This window comes from Dermacentor variabilis, chromosome 2, assembly GCF_050947875.1.
Source record: "Dermacentor variabilis isolate Ectoservices chromosome 2, ASM5094787v1, whole genome shotgun sequence".
Taxonomy (NCBI): Eukaryota; Metazoa; Arthropoda; class Arachnida; order Ixodida; family Ixodidae; genus Dermacentor; species Dermacentor variabilis.
In genome coordinates this window covers 214586659-214603635 of record NC_134569.1, presented here as the reverse complement: position 1 = coordinate 214603635, position 16977 = coordinate 214586659, and the positions used below count along the sequence as shown (strand labels likewise).

At 52.0% G+C, this 16977-nt stretch overlaps 1 non-coding gene across 1 annotated transcript; it reads left to right on the top strand.

Moving 5' to 3' along the window:
- Positions 1-8155: 8155 nt before the first annotated feature.
- On the top strand, positions 8156-8228 carry TRNAS-CGA (transfer RNA serine (anticodon CGA)). The gene has a single exon. It is a non-coding gene; the product is annotated as a tRNA-Ser (tRNA).
- Positions 8229-16977: the final 8749 nt, after the last annotated feature.

Here is a 16977-nt window from a genome sequence, read left to right as displayed (position 1 = left end):
CTCATATAAGGTTCCGAAGCAACGCTACAAGGGACGCCGCAGTGAAAGGCTACGTAGTGTATTCGACTACCTGTAGTTACTTAAAGTGCCCGGAATGCTCTGTACAAATGCTTATTTTTTTCATGTCGCCCCCATTTAAATGCAGCAGTCGCCGCCATCAATCCAACTTGCGACCACGTCTGTTCTGCAGCAGAACGCCACAGCCCTGGAAATATTTGCGAAAGCAGAGCCTTTCTGTTGAGTTCTGTAACTTAGCAGTGTTGCGTTTCGCCTGCGACACGTGGTTTTGCCGGCGCGACGGCGGCGGGGCGGCGGACATTTTGGCCCGATCGTCGTCACCGCAACACTCATCGCCAGGTGTTTCCAGGCGCGTCTGCGGCGATGCGACCGCCTAGGGATTTCGTTCCAGTCATTGTGCCCGAAACAGGCGATGCCAAAGCAGGGATCTCATTCCAGTTATTGGGCCCGAAACAGGCGATGCCAAAGCAGGGATCTCGTTCCAGTCATTGTGCCCGAAACAGGCGATGCCAAAGCAGGGACCATCTTCTCGTTACAGTCATTGTGTCCGACCGGCAGCGCCACGACAGTGTGCTGCGCAGCGCCACGACCAGGTGCTACGAGATCGTGCGCAGCGCCACGACATGGTGCTACGGCATCGCTACGACAGTGTGCGTCACCATTAGCCCATTGTACATTCACGTGCTCGTCTTTTGAGGGGTTCCTTCTTGCCCTCAACTGCGAGAGTATAAAAACAGCTGCCCCCGGACGCCAGAGGAGGGCTCCGATTTCTTCCGTTGAGTGAAGTGCTCTCCCGTCTCTCTACTTCGGTCAAACCTGACCGCCAACTCTTTGCGATGTTAAAATAAACAAGTTGTTTCGTTGTTACCTGTCGACTCATGCTTTGCCGGGACCTTCGGATGCTTGCAGTTGTACCCCAGGCCGCCAGGCCAACGCTACCCTTGGGGCTTGCGACCCAGGTACAACCACGGGCGTCAGCGCCGAGTTCCCAACAGATCGTACCAGCAGTCAGATCCAAATATCTGGTTGCCAGCGGTGAGATCGCCTACGACATCAAACAACTGTCTGCCAGCGGCGAGATCGCGACAACGGAGGCCAGCAGCAAAGAGATGCAGTTGACAGTATGCTGAGCAGCTCAACGACGATCCGGGAGCAGTGCAACGAGCCCTGTGTGACGACTGGTTGCCTGCAGCGGAACGACTGCGCGGAATTCCTGCCTGCGAGGTTTGGTGAGTGCGGGACTTTCTTCTACTGAGCTTTGCCAGGCTTTTTGTTAGTGTCAGAAACAGAGCTGGTAATTGTGGTTGTCGTTGCTGCCGGGTTAGTTTGCGGCAAGACAATAGTAAGCAGTAGAAAAAGCAGCATTCAGAGCAGCCATGGATTTGAAGTCGTTGCGCAAACCGAAATTGTTGGAGCTTGCAAGAGAGTTGGGTCTGGATGTCTCAGACAAACTAAGAAAACCGGAACTGATAACGGCTATTCTTGAGTTAGAGGCTGAGGATGACGAGCTGTCGGAATGCCTTGAGACTATTGAGGAGAGGTCAAAAAGACAGGAGCGCGAACTTAAAGAGCAGAAAGAAAAAGAAGAGCGCGACCACGCTTTGGAAATGAAGCGTCTCGAGGTAGAGATGGAACGCGCTCGTAATGGAAGTCAGGCACACGGTGCAGGAGAACGCGTATTGTTCAAAATGACTGACCTGATGCGGCCGTTTAAGCTTGGAGAGGACATTGGTTTGTTCCTGGTTAACTTTGAGCGAACGTGCGAGAAGCAGGGGTTCTCTCGGGAAACGTGGCCACAGCGCTTGCTCACTTTGTTACCCGGCGAGGCGGCCGACGTAATCGCTCGCTTGGATAGAGAGGAAGCAGAGGATTTCGACAAAGTAAAATCGAGTCTGCTAAAAAAGTACCGGCTGTCTGCGGAAGCGTTCCGTCGGAAGTTTCGGGAAAATGAGAAAGGCAAAAGTGAGTCATATACAGAGTTTGCGTATAGGCTTATGTCGAACATGCAGGAGTGGCTCAAAGAAGAGAAAGCGTTTGGTGACCACGATAAAGTTCTGCAGTGTTTCGGGCTAGAACAGTTTTATAGTCGGTTACCGGAGAACGTGCGATACTGGGTCTTGGATAGGCCAGACGTGAGTACGGTGGCTAGAGCCGCTGAGCTAGCCGAGGAGTTTGTGACGCGTCGAGCTCGCGGAGCTAAGGACGGTCAAAAGGGTGAATTTGGCTCGAAGTTTGAGAGGCCGAAGTTCACGCCCATGAGATTAAAGGGGGACACGCGTAGTGCGGATGCGAGCGAAAGCAGTCCGACCAAACGTAAAGAGACGGCGGCAGCCAAACGCAGAAAGCGGTTCGAGATGAGGCGAGCGCGCTTGTGTTATACGTGCCAGAAGCCGGGTCACTTTTCGGCGCAGTGTCCGGAAACAACACCAAAAGTTGTGTTTTTTTCAGTAGGCAGCACGGACGAGAACATGAAGCTTCTCGAGCCTTACATGCGAGACCTCCTCGTAAACGGGAAAGAGTGCCGAGTGCTTCGCGATTCCGCAGCTACGATGGATGTAGTTCACCCATCTTACGTAGAACCCCATATGTTCACGGGCGAGTGCGCGTGGATCAAGCAAGCCGTGGAAGCTCATAGCGTGTGTCTGCCGGTAGCAAAAGTGCTTATTGAAGGACCTTTCGGAGCGCTTGAGACGGAGGCGGCAGTGTCATCTATGCTGCCACCCCAGTACCCGTACCTATTTTCAAACAGGTCCGATCACCTCCTGCGCGAGAAGGGGCTTTTGTTTGGTGAAGCTAGTGTTCAGGCCTTAACCAGATCGAAGGTTCGGGAGCTCGCTGCAAAGGCGGTAGTTGCGGGGCCGACGTTATCAAAAAACGAAAAAGGGTCAGAGGCGCAGCAAGCTGATATTCCGAGCACGCCCGAACTGAATAAACTTGAGTCTGTAACGTTAAAGGCGCCAGATACTGGAGAGGAAAATCCCGACGCGGGAAAGTTAGAAGAGCTATCTACTGATTTGCTCATCGCGCCTACGTCAGACGGACTTGATAGGTTGCTAAAAGTCAGCCGGACGGCTTTGATAGCCGAGCAAAAAAAGGATGGCAGCCTGGAAAACGTGCGCTGCAATGTCAAAGAAGGTATCGCCAGGAAAACTGCGCGTTTTGTGGAAAGAGGTGGAGTCCTGTACCGGAAGTATCTAGACCGCCGAGGAGTGGAGTTCGATCAGCTGGTCGTGCCTCAATGCTATCGTCAGGATCTGTTGCGCTTGTCACATGGGGGTTCGTGGTCCGGACACCTAGGAGTTAAGAAAACTAAGGACCGTCTCTTGCAAGAGTACTATTGGCCAGGGTGTTTTCGGGACGCAGACCATTTCGTGAGGACATGTGACACTTGTCAGCGGGTGGGCAAACCAGGGGACAAATCGAGGGCGCCGTTGAAATTGGTACCTATCATTACGGAGCCTTTTAGACGGCTCGTTATTGATACTGTGGGACCTCTGCCGGTAACAGCCACGGGGTACAGACACATTTTGACTGTGATCTGCCCAGCGACAAAGTTCCCTGAAGCAGTGCCGCTTAAAGAACTCAGCTCAGTTGAGATAGTTAATGCGCTACTGTCCATATTTGCGCGAGTTGGTTTTCCTGCAGAAATTCAATCAGATCAGGGCACAGTGTTTACTAGCGCTTTGACGACAACTTTTCTCGAAAGGTGTGGGGTAAAGCTGCTACACAGCTCAGTGTACCACCCACAGTCGAATTCCGTTGAGAAGCTCCACTCCGTCATGAAGCGCGTGTTGAGAGCCTTGTGTTTTGAACATCAAACTGACTGGGAGCTGTGTCTGCCTGGGGTGATGTTTGCTTTAAGGACCGCGCCGCATGCGGCTACGGGGTTTTCGCCAGCTGAACTGGTGTACGGTCGCTCGCTTCGATCTCCGCTTCGCATGCTTCGAGAATCATGGGAAGGTAGGGGCGACGACCCAGTCGTGGTGGAGTACGTGCTTAAGCTCCTCGAACGCTTAAGAAGGGCACAGGAGTTGTCAGGTGAAGCAATGACAAAGGCCCAGCAGAGGGCCAAGGTTTATTATGATCGGACAGCCAGGGCCCGTCGTTTTGAGGTTGGCGATGAGGTCATGATATTGCGCACATCGCTAAACAACAAACTAGACGTGCAGTGGGAGGGCCCAGCGCGAATTGTTCAGAAACTGTCGGACGTTAACTACGTGGTAAGTCTGCCAGGAAAGCGGAAAGCACAGCAAGTTTACCACTGTAATCTGCTCAAACCTTATAGACAAAGGGAAGCAGTGGTGTGCATGATGGTAAACGTTCCTGAAGAGCTTCCGGTCGAGCTTCCAGGACTAGGCTCAGTGACGAACAGGGAAGACACCGGTCAAGTCATTAGTGACCTTATCAGTAAAGCACCGCTGTCGCCTGAGCAGAAAACCGAACTACACCAGCTATTACAAGAGTTTCAAGGTCTGTTCTCTGAGAGGCCTGGTAGGACTTCTGTACTTACTCATGATATAGAACTTACCTCCACAGAGCCAGTACGATCCAAGGCGTATCGGGTGTCACCCCGCCAGAGCGATATTATGGAGGCTGAGGTAAAGAAAATGCTACAGCTCGGTGTTATTGAGGCAGGTGAGAGTGATTATACCTCCCCTTTGATTTTAGTTGAGGTACCGGGCAAGGAACCTCGTCCTTGCGTCGACTACCGCAGGCTTAATTCCATCACTAAGGATCAAATTTATCCGATCCCTAACATCGAGGAGCGCCTTGAGAAAGTTAGTAGCGCTCAGTTTATTTCCACCCTAGATCTTGTCAGGGGTTATTGGCAGGTTCCACTTACAGAAGAGGCTAGTAGGTATGCGGCGTTCATTTCACCAATGGGAACATTCCGTCCTAAAGTGTTGAGTTTTGGTTTGAAGAACGCGCCATACTGTTTTTCAAGTCTCATGGATAAAGTGTTGCGGGGACAGCAAGAATTCGCTTTACCGTATCTAGACGACGTAGCGATATTCTCCGCATCCTGGTCTGAGCATATGACACACTTGCGGGCAGTGCTAACCCGCCTGCGCGAAGCAGGCTTGACAGTAAAGGCTCCTAAGTGCCAGTTAGCACAGGCCGAGGTTGTCTACCTCGGTCACGTGATTGGTCAGGGTCGTCGCCGCCCCTCTGAAATAAAAGTGGCCGCTGTGCGAGACTTTCCGCAACCGCGCACAAAGACCGATATTCGGTCGTTCTTAGGTGTCGCCGGCTACTATCAGAGGTACATCCCTAGGTACTCTGATATCGCGGCTCCCCTGACGGATGCTCTAAGAAAGACAGAGCCTCAAACAGTCGTCTGGGACGAGACAAAGGAAAGAGCTTTTAGCGCCCTAAAGAGTGCCCTAACAAGCCAGCCTGTGCTACGATCGCCAGACTATACAAAAGGGTTCATTGTTCAGTGCGATGCTAGTGAGCGAGGCATGGGCGTTGTACTGTGCCAACGGGAAAATGGAGAAGTAGAACACCCCGTCCTGTATGCTAGTCGTAAGCTGACCAGTCGTGAGCAGGCGTATAGCGCCACCGAGAAAGAGTGTGCATGTCTCGTGTGGGCCGTTCAGAAATTGTCATGCTATCTAGCCGGCTCGAGGTTTATCATTGAGACAGATCACTGCCCTCTCCAATGGCTGCAGACCATCTCTCCCAAAAATGGCCGCCTCCTGCGCTGGAGCCTCGCTTTACAACAATATTCCTTTGAGGTGCGTTACAAAAAGGGGAGTCTCAACGGTAACGCCGATGGCTTAAGTCGAAGCCCCTAACGTAGGAATCAGCCTCAAAATTGTTTGTTACTGATGTTTTTCTTCCTGAGGCAGGATTTTTTTTAACATATTGCTTTTGTTTAGTGTTTCAAAGTGATGATATGCTTTCTAGTGCAATTTTTCAATTTGTGGACGCGTTCTGAGTGATGCTAGACTACTGTAAGGAACTAGGCAGTGGTATAAAAAGGGGAAAGAGCCTGGCAGGGCTTAGTGAGGGTTGTGCCGTGCTTGCTGACTGAGCGGTTGAGTTTTCAGCGTAGTTCTAACGCTTGCCGGGAACGAGAACAAAAATGTGAACTCTCCCGAAGTCACTTTGCAGTGTCCCGTGCGAACCTGAACGAGAGAACGAGGCCTTCTCTGTGCGCTGCGCTCAAGAAACGTCAAGGGACGCCCGACTTCGGTTATGAGCATCATCGAGCGACATCCCTCCGGACAGCGGATGCAGTCCCCTGTCCATCGGGATCTCCTTTCCCCGGCGGGGCGGTCTGTTGCGTTTCGCCTGCGACACGTGGTTTTGCCGGCGCGACGGCGGCGGGGCGGCGGACATTTTGGCCCGATCGTCGTCACCGCAACACTCATCGCCAGGTGTTTCCAGGCGCGTCTGCGGCGATGCGACCGCCTAGGGATTTCGTTCCAGTCATTGTGCCCGAAACAGGCGATGCCAAAGCAGGGATCTCATTCCAGTTATTGGGCCCGAAACAGGCGATGCCAAAGCAGGGATCTCGTTCCAGTCATTGTGCCCGAAACAGGCGATGCCAAAGCAGGGACCATCTTCTCGTTACAGTCATTGTGTCCGACCGGCAGCGCCACGACAGTGTGCTGCGCAGCGCCACGACCAGGTGCTACGAGATCGTGCGCAGCGCCACGACATGGTGCTACGGCATCGCTACGACAGTGTGCGTCACCATTAGCCCATTGTACATTCACGTGCTCGTCTTTTGAGGGGTTCCTTCTTGCCCTCAACTGCGAGAGTATAAAAACAGCTGCCCCCGGACGCCAGAGGAGGGCTCCGATTTCTTCCGTTGAGTGAAGTGCTCTCCCGTCTCTCTACTTCGGTCAAACCTGACCGCCAACTCTTTGCGATGTTAAAATAAACAAGTTGTTTCGTTGTTACCTGTCGACTCATGCTTTGCCGGGACCTTCGGATGCTTGCAGTTGTACCCCAGGCCGCCAGGCCAACGCTACCCTTGGGGCTTGCGACCCAGGTACAACCACGGGCGTCAGCGCCGAGTTCCCAACAGATCGTACCAGCAGTCAGATCCAAATAGCAGCAGGGTGAACTAACGGGCATGTTGGTTGACGTTCATCTTAGGAGCTTCTTAAAGCGCAAGGAAGAAACGGGACGCAAGAAACATGCATAATTAAAATTTGTGCATATATACACAAATGTTTCATGCATGCATAAATATTTTCAATTGCGAGTAAGCCTCTTGTCCGGCCCTTTCGTCGCGCATTAAGAAGTTTATAAGATAATTTTTTAAGTTTACAGCCGTTATCACGAGGTTGATTTCTTTTCTTTGTTCTTTGTAACTGCTAAAAATTATATTCTCAAATTGCATACCGTGTGTTATACTGTCCCTGAGATTGTATGGACTAACAGCTCATTGTTGCACGCGCTTACCTGGTGCCATCCGGAGATCACGTACGTCGCGTGTACGTGTGCCGGTTTATGACTGTTACGCTGTTGTCATTATCGCGACTTTCAGATCACAGATCCGTGCAATTCGCTCAATGCGGTATAAGATAACGAGCGCAAATCAACGTTATATAGTTCAACATGCGCATAAAATCACTTGTCCTGGAACACTTGCTCGGTTATCGCTCCCCGAACTTGCCTGCATTACATAAGGCTTTATCATTGTCTCTAGCTTGCTATTCGGTATCAGGAGAAAAATAAGCTCTTAACGCTATAGCTGTCGTCACTCATGGCACGCTGGTGGCGTTGTGTGGCTTACTATCAGCTCTAGAATGTTCTTGCAGTGCCTGACGATTGATTATTCGACATGCCGCGAGACCGTAACACCTCTCAATTTACTTTCTGCAACGTCAGCAGTTAATGTGAGTTTCCCATCGTATCTAACGCGTGCGCGCTGAGATAGTCTTCATTACTGGCTCGCAGGTGCGTAAGCGACGAATCCGGCCACATTGATGCCTTCAGGTAGCATATGTGCGTTTATTGACCAGTTGCCTTCACCCAAAATGATCACGTTCTCGTGACGCCTGCGGCAAAAAGGACGTTCCACGTCCGCCGCCAAGGTCTGTGAGTGGTGGCGCTGGCTAACACTCCCAGGGTTCTACTAGGACACATAAATACCCAAGAAAGTGGCTGGGGAAACAGCGCCGCGGTAGCTCAATTGGTAGAGCATCGCACGCGAAATGCGAAGGTTGTGGGTTCGGTTCCCACCTGCGGCAAGTTGTTTTTTCATCCACTTTAATTTCCATTAATTTATCGTTTCTTTATTTCATTTATTAAGCGCAAGTAATTTCCCGTGCGCAGTCCTTGGTGTCAGTGTTTGTTGTCTTCTTATGATATCCTATATTTTTATGTATTTTATCGTAATATTTGGTCTCGCAATTAAGTAAGTCCTTTCATAGCCTTTTACGAAGTGGTGGTTGCAGATTCGTGAGTTTTCGCTTGGTTACCACGGTCTTCCGTCAGGGCTACGCAACACAATTACAGAAGAACAATATTGTCGCACTTTCTCATGCGAGCCGCTGTGTTGTGGAGAATGCTAATCTGATTACCAAACAGATTGAACGGCCCCGTATCCAGCGCTCTCGCCTTTCCCCTTCATACGATCGCGATGGAAATCGGTAAAACTGAACGTTGTTATTCCGTCCTTCACGTTCATGGCAATTTACAACACAGAACTAGCGCCGATTGCGGCGTTTCTTCGTAGCGCGCGGAGCTATCGCGGTTTCCGTCGCTTCCGCCATCAGTCTGACGAGTGAGCCAGCAAGCGCTTTATGGCAGTTCAGCGGCGCGTCCGACTAGCCTAGAAATTCATAGCTATCTGTCTGGGTGTTAAATGCGCAAAACACTCGCAATATGGACCAAAATCTAGTTAAATCGTTGTTTCGCAGTTGCTAGCTGCATAGGCAACTTAGCAAGGGAAGTCGGGCTTCGCACTACTCGATTACTGCCTCTTCGCAACGGCAGGTGGCGCTACGCGTCCTGCAAAACTCGAGAGTCTGACGTCCACGGACAACAGCATGTGAACATGTGAAAATATAATGCGTTTTCTGCAAAAAGTTGTGCGGCCGATTTATAGATATTTCCTTGCAACTGTATTTTCCTTTCGTTATCTTTTTATTTGCATAACCTGAAACACGTGCCCCTTCCATTGCGTTGTACATTCAAAAGTAGGGTGCCGGCGTGTCACCCTGAAATCTTCACAATCAACGTATCCCAAGGACTCGGCGATGGCTCGCACTATAACTCGACTTGGGTGCGCTGCGGTCGTTCGTTTTTCTCTTTACGCGTTTCAAAACAAATGTGACGGGGAGACAACAATTTCGCCGAGCGCCGCGAGCCAGCGCTAATCTCGCCGCACCCGGTTTCTCTTTTGTAGCCTCTCAGCGTACGCGCCAACCGATCCGCGGACCCACGACGACGTGCGTGCGCAGAGCCGCCCTAGGCAACAGCGCCGCTCGGCGCGTCGCGCGTGCAGCGTGCGAAAAAGAATCGCCCCGCAGCATTTATCATCCGGAGAGGAAGTTGTGCGCGCGCGACGCGGCTGCGGTCCCCCGGCGCCTCCGCCAAGGCTGCGAGCGCAGCAGCCACCCGCCTAGCGGACGAGCACGCGTGCGTGCGTGGACGACAGAAGCGGCGGGATGCGGGCCGAGCGCCGGCTCGTCAGCGCGACCTCCGGGCCGGCGAGGCCAACCGACGAGGCGCGCGCGCGCGCACACACACAACAGCGAGCTGCCCTCGCCACCCTTCTTCCCCCCGCATTGTTCAAAGCGAGCCGTCATCTGCAGGCGCATCACGTTGACCGCCGCCGCCGTCTCGCAGCACGCGCGTCGCCCGACAGTTGCGTGCAGCGAGAGACGTTTTACGAGCGTCGACATTTGACGTCGCTCGTTGTAATCGCCACGTTGGAAGCGCGACGGAGAAGCGGAACGCAATGCCTCTTAACGCAGGACTCGAGTCCCTCTCATAGCAGCCTGCTGCTTTAAAATTAAATAGTCCTGGCACGCGTTGAGCACGTGTGCCTTCACGCAGAAACGCTCGTTCTCGATGTTTCGAGCAGTTTGTCTTCGTAATTTGGAGGCGAGCCGGGGGCATCCTGTGAACGCAGCCCCGTGACGTTTCTGTCTGCACTGGCAGTTAATGAGCGGCGTGTGTCGCTGCTTGCTTTGTTTCTTTTTTTGTGCGGATTGTTTCGATATGATTCGATAAGATTCTTATCGATCGTCCTATACTAAATGCACGGTCTCGGAGATGGGCGGGGCGCGTCTTTGTCCAGGTGAATTACAAAAATGGAAAAAGAATAGAAAATGGGAACAATCGTTACAAAACGCGGCCCTCGGCGAACAAAACTGCAGCTCCGCCGCGATTCTCTGGCAGGGCAAACGACCTAGGACAACTGAAACAAGGTGCCCTTTAGCATTTATCATTCGATCAGAGTCTTGTCTGATGCCCAGATAAAGAACGTGTTTCTGTTTCTAAAATACTAGCGCGGTTCATAGCAACGATATAGGATGAATTAACAGAGGCACCGATGTGGTACCGTACCTGTTTGACAAAGACGCTATCGTTTTTGCAAGAATTCGACATGAGCTCGTGGCTCCTCTCTGATATTGCACTCCTCTACCAAAAAAAAATTTTTTTTTCGTCCCAAGGCTGCGAGATACGCCTTATAGCAATGTTAAAAGGCAAACACGCAATGATCCACTCACACGAACGCAAACGTGAGGATGCATCTATTTTTTCTTTTCCTTAAAGGTTCTGCCATGAGAAATCTGCCGGCAAGCCAGAACCGCGTCGGCTTCATGAAGCGCATTCTTTTTGCTGTTTTTGTTTTATTTTTTCGCTCTAATTTCCGAGGGTCGCCGCCGCAGCCAAGGCGTACAGACACGCCTTCCAGCATGCTGCACCCCACTAGTAAGCCCAGGGCGCAGCCCGACGGAAAAGGCGGCAGCGCCTACGCATTAGCGCAGCCGAAGCAAGCAGTACGTAGCAGCCGGCCACGGTAGCAGTAAACGTCGACTGCCGCGCGCTATCAGCTACCGGGAGCGTCCGCCCGCGTCGGCCGGCCTCTCTGTATGCCGTCCGACGCACTTTCCAGGCCTCCGCGTGAGAGAGAAAAGAAAACTCGCAGCAGACCGATGGCGGGGAAGAAAGGTGGAAGATAAATGGTCCGAGAAAGAGGGGGGAGTCGCGAACACGGGCTGCGCCGCGGCGGCGATATACGAGCGCGCGGAGCCTTCTCGGCAACGCTGCTCGATTTCCAGACGGCGGCTCGTGCATGCAACGACGGACGGAGGGCGCCAGCGTTTATGGAATCCAGGTGCGCGCGCGTATCTCGGGGATCGGCGACCGTTGGCAGGCAGTTTTAGGGGGGCTCGACGAAAGTGGAGCACGAATTGTTCTTGCTCGTATGCTTTCTCTCTTGTCACGGCGGCCGTGCCCCAGGTTTGCTATAGGAATTAACGACGTGACGCAGACTTTCTCAGAAATTTCGGAGCACTGTGCCACCAACTGCGACCGAACGTGTCGCTGGACCTCGTACTGCAAATGCCAGTCTCCGACAACATATATAATAATGAAGAGGGACAGTGACTCTCTGACTCCTGTACTTCGGAGCGCCAAGCTTCCGAAAGCAGCCTATATATAAACACAGGCTCTTCGGTAGAACGGCTTCGCGACAAAGACGTTACGCGTGATCCCGTGTTCACACAGTTTGCTAGCTTGTCTTGGATTATTAAAACAGAACAATGCGCGCGTCCTTATACATGAGTTGACGATTGCCAATTCATGTATAAATACGTGCGGCAGAAAGGTTAAGTGTGGTCGCGCCCTACTCTCTATTCAGCACTTGCGCGAAGGGAACAGCGGAGACGAATATATAAAAAAAATCGATGTGCAAAGACTTACAGCGCAAACAAAAAAGGGGGGACGGGGGAGCAATCGTGCAATCCAGCCGCCTTCAAGGAACGCGGTTGCGCTTTAGTGGCCTTGTGTGTGATCCTTCAGCAAGGTTTCCCGGATCCCCTGAGAACGTTCTACCGTCAAAGCGGCCGAAAACAAGCACGCGGAGAATTTCGACGACCGTCGAAGCAGCGGCCGAAAACAACCACGCGGAGAATTTCGTCGACAGTCGAAGCAAAGGCACGTAGTAGTCAGAAGAAGTGCGAGCAGCGCTGCAATCCACAATAAGCGTGATTGAATGCGAACCGCTATGGCGACGCAGTCGAGTTGCGTCGCAACGGGAAAGTCCGAGTGCCGGGACGAGTGAGCACAGGCGGGAGGGAGCCGGTCATACCCGGCGAATTCCACAGCCGTGGCGTAATGAGAAAAGCGAGTGCGTAAATTTTGCTGCGTGGCGTCCGTTATCGACAGTGGTATAGAAACAACTTTTGCTTTTGCTAATGAACCGAGCACGCTGCTGTTCATACGTGCTACCTTTGCCCATGCTTTCCCAGCGGTGCTGCTGCAGTTCCGACGTCGGATCCGCTCTGAAAAAGGTGGTCGTGAGCTTCTGACGCGAAAGCGTTAAATGGCCCATTGAGAGGAAAAGCCGGCTTCTGTAGTTTGTGGCACCGAAACGACACATAGAGTCGCATTGCCATTGGCTGCGACGCCACGTCACGAGCACGCCTCGACGGAGCAGGCCTGAGCGAAGGCCTGCTCCGAAGGTCTGAGCGCTCGGCGAGTGACGTCACGGAGAAGAGGCCGGCGGCGTGCTCGGGAATACGGGTTGAGAGAAGGGATCGCGTCCTTATGGGCAACGTTAACCAGAGCGCAGTTATCGTTTTTTTTTTTCATAGTTGAGCAGATGGCCCGCAGAGAACAGAGGGTGTTCCAAGATTATTTGATTTATGCAAAACTATTTACGCGCTGCATTATTAAAAAGCTCATCCATAAATATGATATGGTTCAACCTTAGGACTGAGAACGAATTCCGGGTAAGTGATGACAGGTGTTAGGGTTGGCGTCTGGCACCACGTGCAGAAAGGAATTTCAACCGACCATCTCTCACCCTGCCTCGTCGAAATGAGGCGTGACTTCGCCTGCTATGGTTGGCGTCCCGCACCTCGTGCAGAAAGAACTTTCTCTCACCCGACCTCCTTCCACCAGGCTTCGTCGAAATGAAGCGTAACTTCCTAATTCGCCATGACCATTTCGAGTGTCAGCCGGTCTGGCGAAAGCCCTGCAGTGTACAGGCCTCTTTTGTGTGTGTTTGTGTGTGTGTGTGTGCGTGTGTGTGTGTGCGCGCGCGACTTTAGAGGGACGCGTTCCTCGAACGGCAGAAAGGAGAGCTTCCACGAACCAGCAACGCGCAAGGGAGACGGGCAAGCGTCTGTAATTCCAGGAGGCGGGACGGCCTCCTCCTTGGAGCTGGCTTTCGGTGCCGGTCACGTGACGTCAACAGAAGCAAGAGCCCTCCTCCTTGAAGCAGGCTTTCTGTGCCGGTTACGTGACGTCGACGGAAGCAAGATCCCTCCCACGATTGTAGACAGCCTATTTAAGGGGCTCCGAAATGTACTTTTGAACACTTCATTCTCTTCTCTTCATTTTCATCAACCTTTGAATAAACCGTGCAAGTTTCGCACTAGAAATCATCTCGCCCTTGCTTGGTCGCCATGGTCTACCGGATCCCTGCAGCCGGCCGACAACGCCACGCTACGCAATTGTAACGTCGGTCGAGCTTCGATAGGCAGGCGTCGCTACTTCTCGGCAGCAGTACGATACGCTACCCTGGAGTACGCAACATAGGGAGCATGGCTTATATTGAAAAGCCGCAGTGCTGCCCTCTTTTTCAGAGTGGCTTCTTTGCCTTGATTTATCGTCGGCGTCAAAGAGTTTGGCGTTCATGCGACCACAAAAGTTCTTCAACAATATGTTGGCATAACTGCGAGTCGTCCTAGTTGGAACAGATTCATCTTAAAACTTTTTGCGCGCAAACAAACAGGGACGAAGAATAGGAGCAACACAAGCGCTCGTCCTTGTGTTGCTCCTATTCTTCGTCCCTGTTTGTTTGCGCACAAAAAGTTTTACGATGAATATGTTAGCACTGCACCATAACACAGATCTCATGACAACTTCACTGGTGTGCCCGTCTTCACATTCGGGACACATGTATTTACTCCAGTCTATATTAGGCTCTAAACGAATAATTTCACTTTCGAGGCATTATTACATGCAGTACCACAGTCCACATATTTACAACACCTCAAATGAGTTGAGCAATGGAGATACAAAACATTCGTGCAACTATTTAAAAGAAACAGATGCCTTATTCCGCAGAATTCCAGCTTTTCTCTCCTTTGCCTTAGCATTGGCACCCAATATTCTGTCACTGATCTTGCGGAAACATGAACGCATGATTTTTGGCCCCGATTTGTAATTGCTCCAGCAATATGGCACGCAGCACTTATTAGGCATATCCTGGCGTGAACGTAATCCACGTTCCGCCGCAATGAAGGCTTGCCGGACACCCAACTCGAATCGCAGCACAAGCGCCAAGACTACATGCGCGGTTCACGTCAAGAAAAAAGTGCGCTCAGAAGCATGTCACAGCATGCCAGGACTTTTCTGACCCCGAAGCTATACAAGGAGCGGAGGGTTCCCGGAATTAATCGAATTGCTATCGCCGTCGTCGCCGGCTCGGTCTTTCAACACAGGTGCGCCGCTCGTAGCTTCGTAGCGCGCTGCACTGAACTTCTATGTGGGCCTCTTTTGCCTGACATTGCTCAAGGGGAGAGGGTACAGCCAGAAGGCCTGAAGTTCTATAGAGGGTGTTGGCTTAGCTGCTGCGCGTGCCTGCCGGCCTTGGTGGCCACTGCTGCTTCCTCGGTCCCTCGTCGCGCAGGACGTCGATGGCATGCGGCGTTGGCACCGCGGGGTGCTCCTGCTTGCTGGCTCGGGCAGCACGTATACCACTATGGTATATTACTTGCAGCTCAAAACTCGAAAGACCGCTCAGCGGCGTTCAATCAGACATTAATTCTTTTCGCATGCACAACTCATCTTTTCTGTTCATACGTAATGCATTTGTGAGAACAGAACCGTGTATAGAGCAGCGCAAACGCCAGAAATTATAGGTCTGTTTTTGGCATTGTAAAATTACGCACCCTACGACTCAACAGGGTAATTTCCAAGCTATGGTTCTGCAAATTGTGATCTTCGAAGTTAGACAGGACCCTCGGTGCGCTCTTACAATGACAGAATAAGATTACTGCGAATTATGCATAATATTGGGAATAATTGTCCGTGATAAGGAACGTTCGAAAAGGGCGAAAGTGCGGCGCATTTTTCTCGCCATGTCTTCGTGCTACAAACCGAGGAAAGCGAGGACTTTCACTCTCGCGTATTCTGCCGGTCGCTTTACCACGTGGTAAAGACTGCGCGGCTTTCTACCACCAAAACTCCAACGAATGAGCGCTCATGCTATGTGCGACGTAGCGCTGTGCTCGTCATGCATAGCTCTGTGTGATGTTGTAAAATAAAGAAGAAAAGGAAAGGGTAACGCAGAGTGCTGCTTCGAATCGTTGCGCTGCCCGCCGACGTTGCTGGATCATCACTCGCCTATACATCCTATAACAAATGCGCGGCGCGCGTTTTATGTTTAGACTAACGGCATCGCACGCGCAACGACCACCTCGCAATCGTGGGACGAGCGTTCTCTACGAGCGCTTTAGTACGTCGCCCGTACGTCGCGCAAGAAAAAAAAAAGGAACGAGATAAACAAAAGAACATGGTACATTTTTAAGGGCGCCATTGTGGCTCTAACTGCTCCCGCGCGCAATCGTTCCCAGGGGAAAACCGTGCCAGACTGCCACCACACGGGGTCCACTGATTCGCCGAAAAAGAAAAAGAGAGTTGTGAAGAGAAAGAAGTCGGAGGCAGAGAGAAGAAAACTGACGACGCGGGCCAGAATCTGCGCAGAAGCGCGTGGGTTCTTCGGCGAAGCGCTCACGCGGCGGAGCGGAGAAGCGATGCGCACTGTTTGACGAGGATTTCGACAAACGACGACGGCGTGCGCCAAAGCCGAGAGAAAAAAGAAAGAAAAGACACGATGATAGCAGGAGGAGGGAATAAAGGAGACAGGGGCGCAGCGGGATGGAGGAGAAGCGAAGCGGATGGACCGGAGAGCGCGCCGCTGTCGAATTGAGCCGCAGTAATAAACGCTGGCGCAGTTTGGAAACCCCGCGCAACAAGACGGAAAATGGGCGAGGATTCTGAGGAGAGGGAGGGGGGCAGATGACGCTTCGCTCGCTACGCTCCATCGTCAGACGCGCCGTCGTCGTAAAGAGTGCGCGTCGGGGAATGACGCGAGGTAGGCGAGACGAGAAAAGCGAAGGAAAGGTTTGGGAAGGTATAAGAGCGAGGGCTGATGGGAGCGAATGAGAGAGAAGGGGGCGTGGATGGCGTTTTTCGATTCGATGTAAGTGAGAGAGAGTGGAGAGAACCCGTTGCGGGGCGGTCAAGCGGGCCCCGCCGACGAAGCATCCAATTTTGCGAGCGCGACCGCGGAACCGCGGAAGTCGTGCACCCTGATCACGGAGGACCCCGAAAACGCGCGCAGCCGCTTGAACTTCTTACTCCGCCTTGTTGCCTCTATTCGTCTATTTATTTTCATCTTTTCTTTGCGTTTCGTTTTCCTGCGTCACTTAAGACAGAACTGGAAGCTCGCTTAGTTGTCTCAAGTGAATGGCAGCGGATATTCAGATGCTGGATTGTACCGTATAGCTTATATAGCTGTATTGTATCTTATACAGATACAGCTTATATAGCTGTATCTGTATAGCTTATTGTATAGCTTATATTTTTCTTATAATGTTCTTCTTTGCTTGCTTTTTTACAGCGAAGCTGCATATGGCTAAGGTTCCATGTATTTCTTTACGTTTGTGCGTCAACCATAATAAAAAAAGGTGAGCATGGACCGATCCCAGAGTTAGTGAAATACCGGGCCGACCCGAAGCAGAGGTGAAG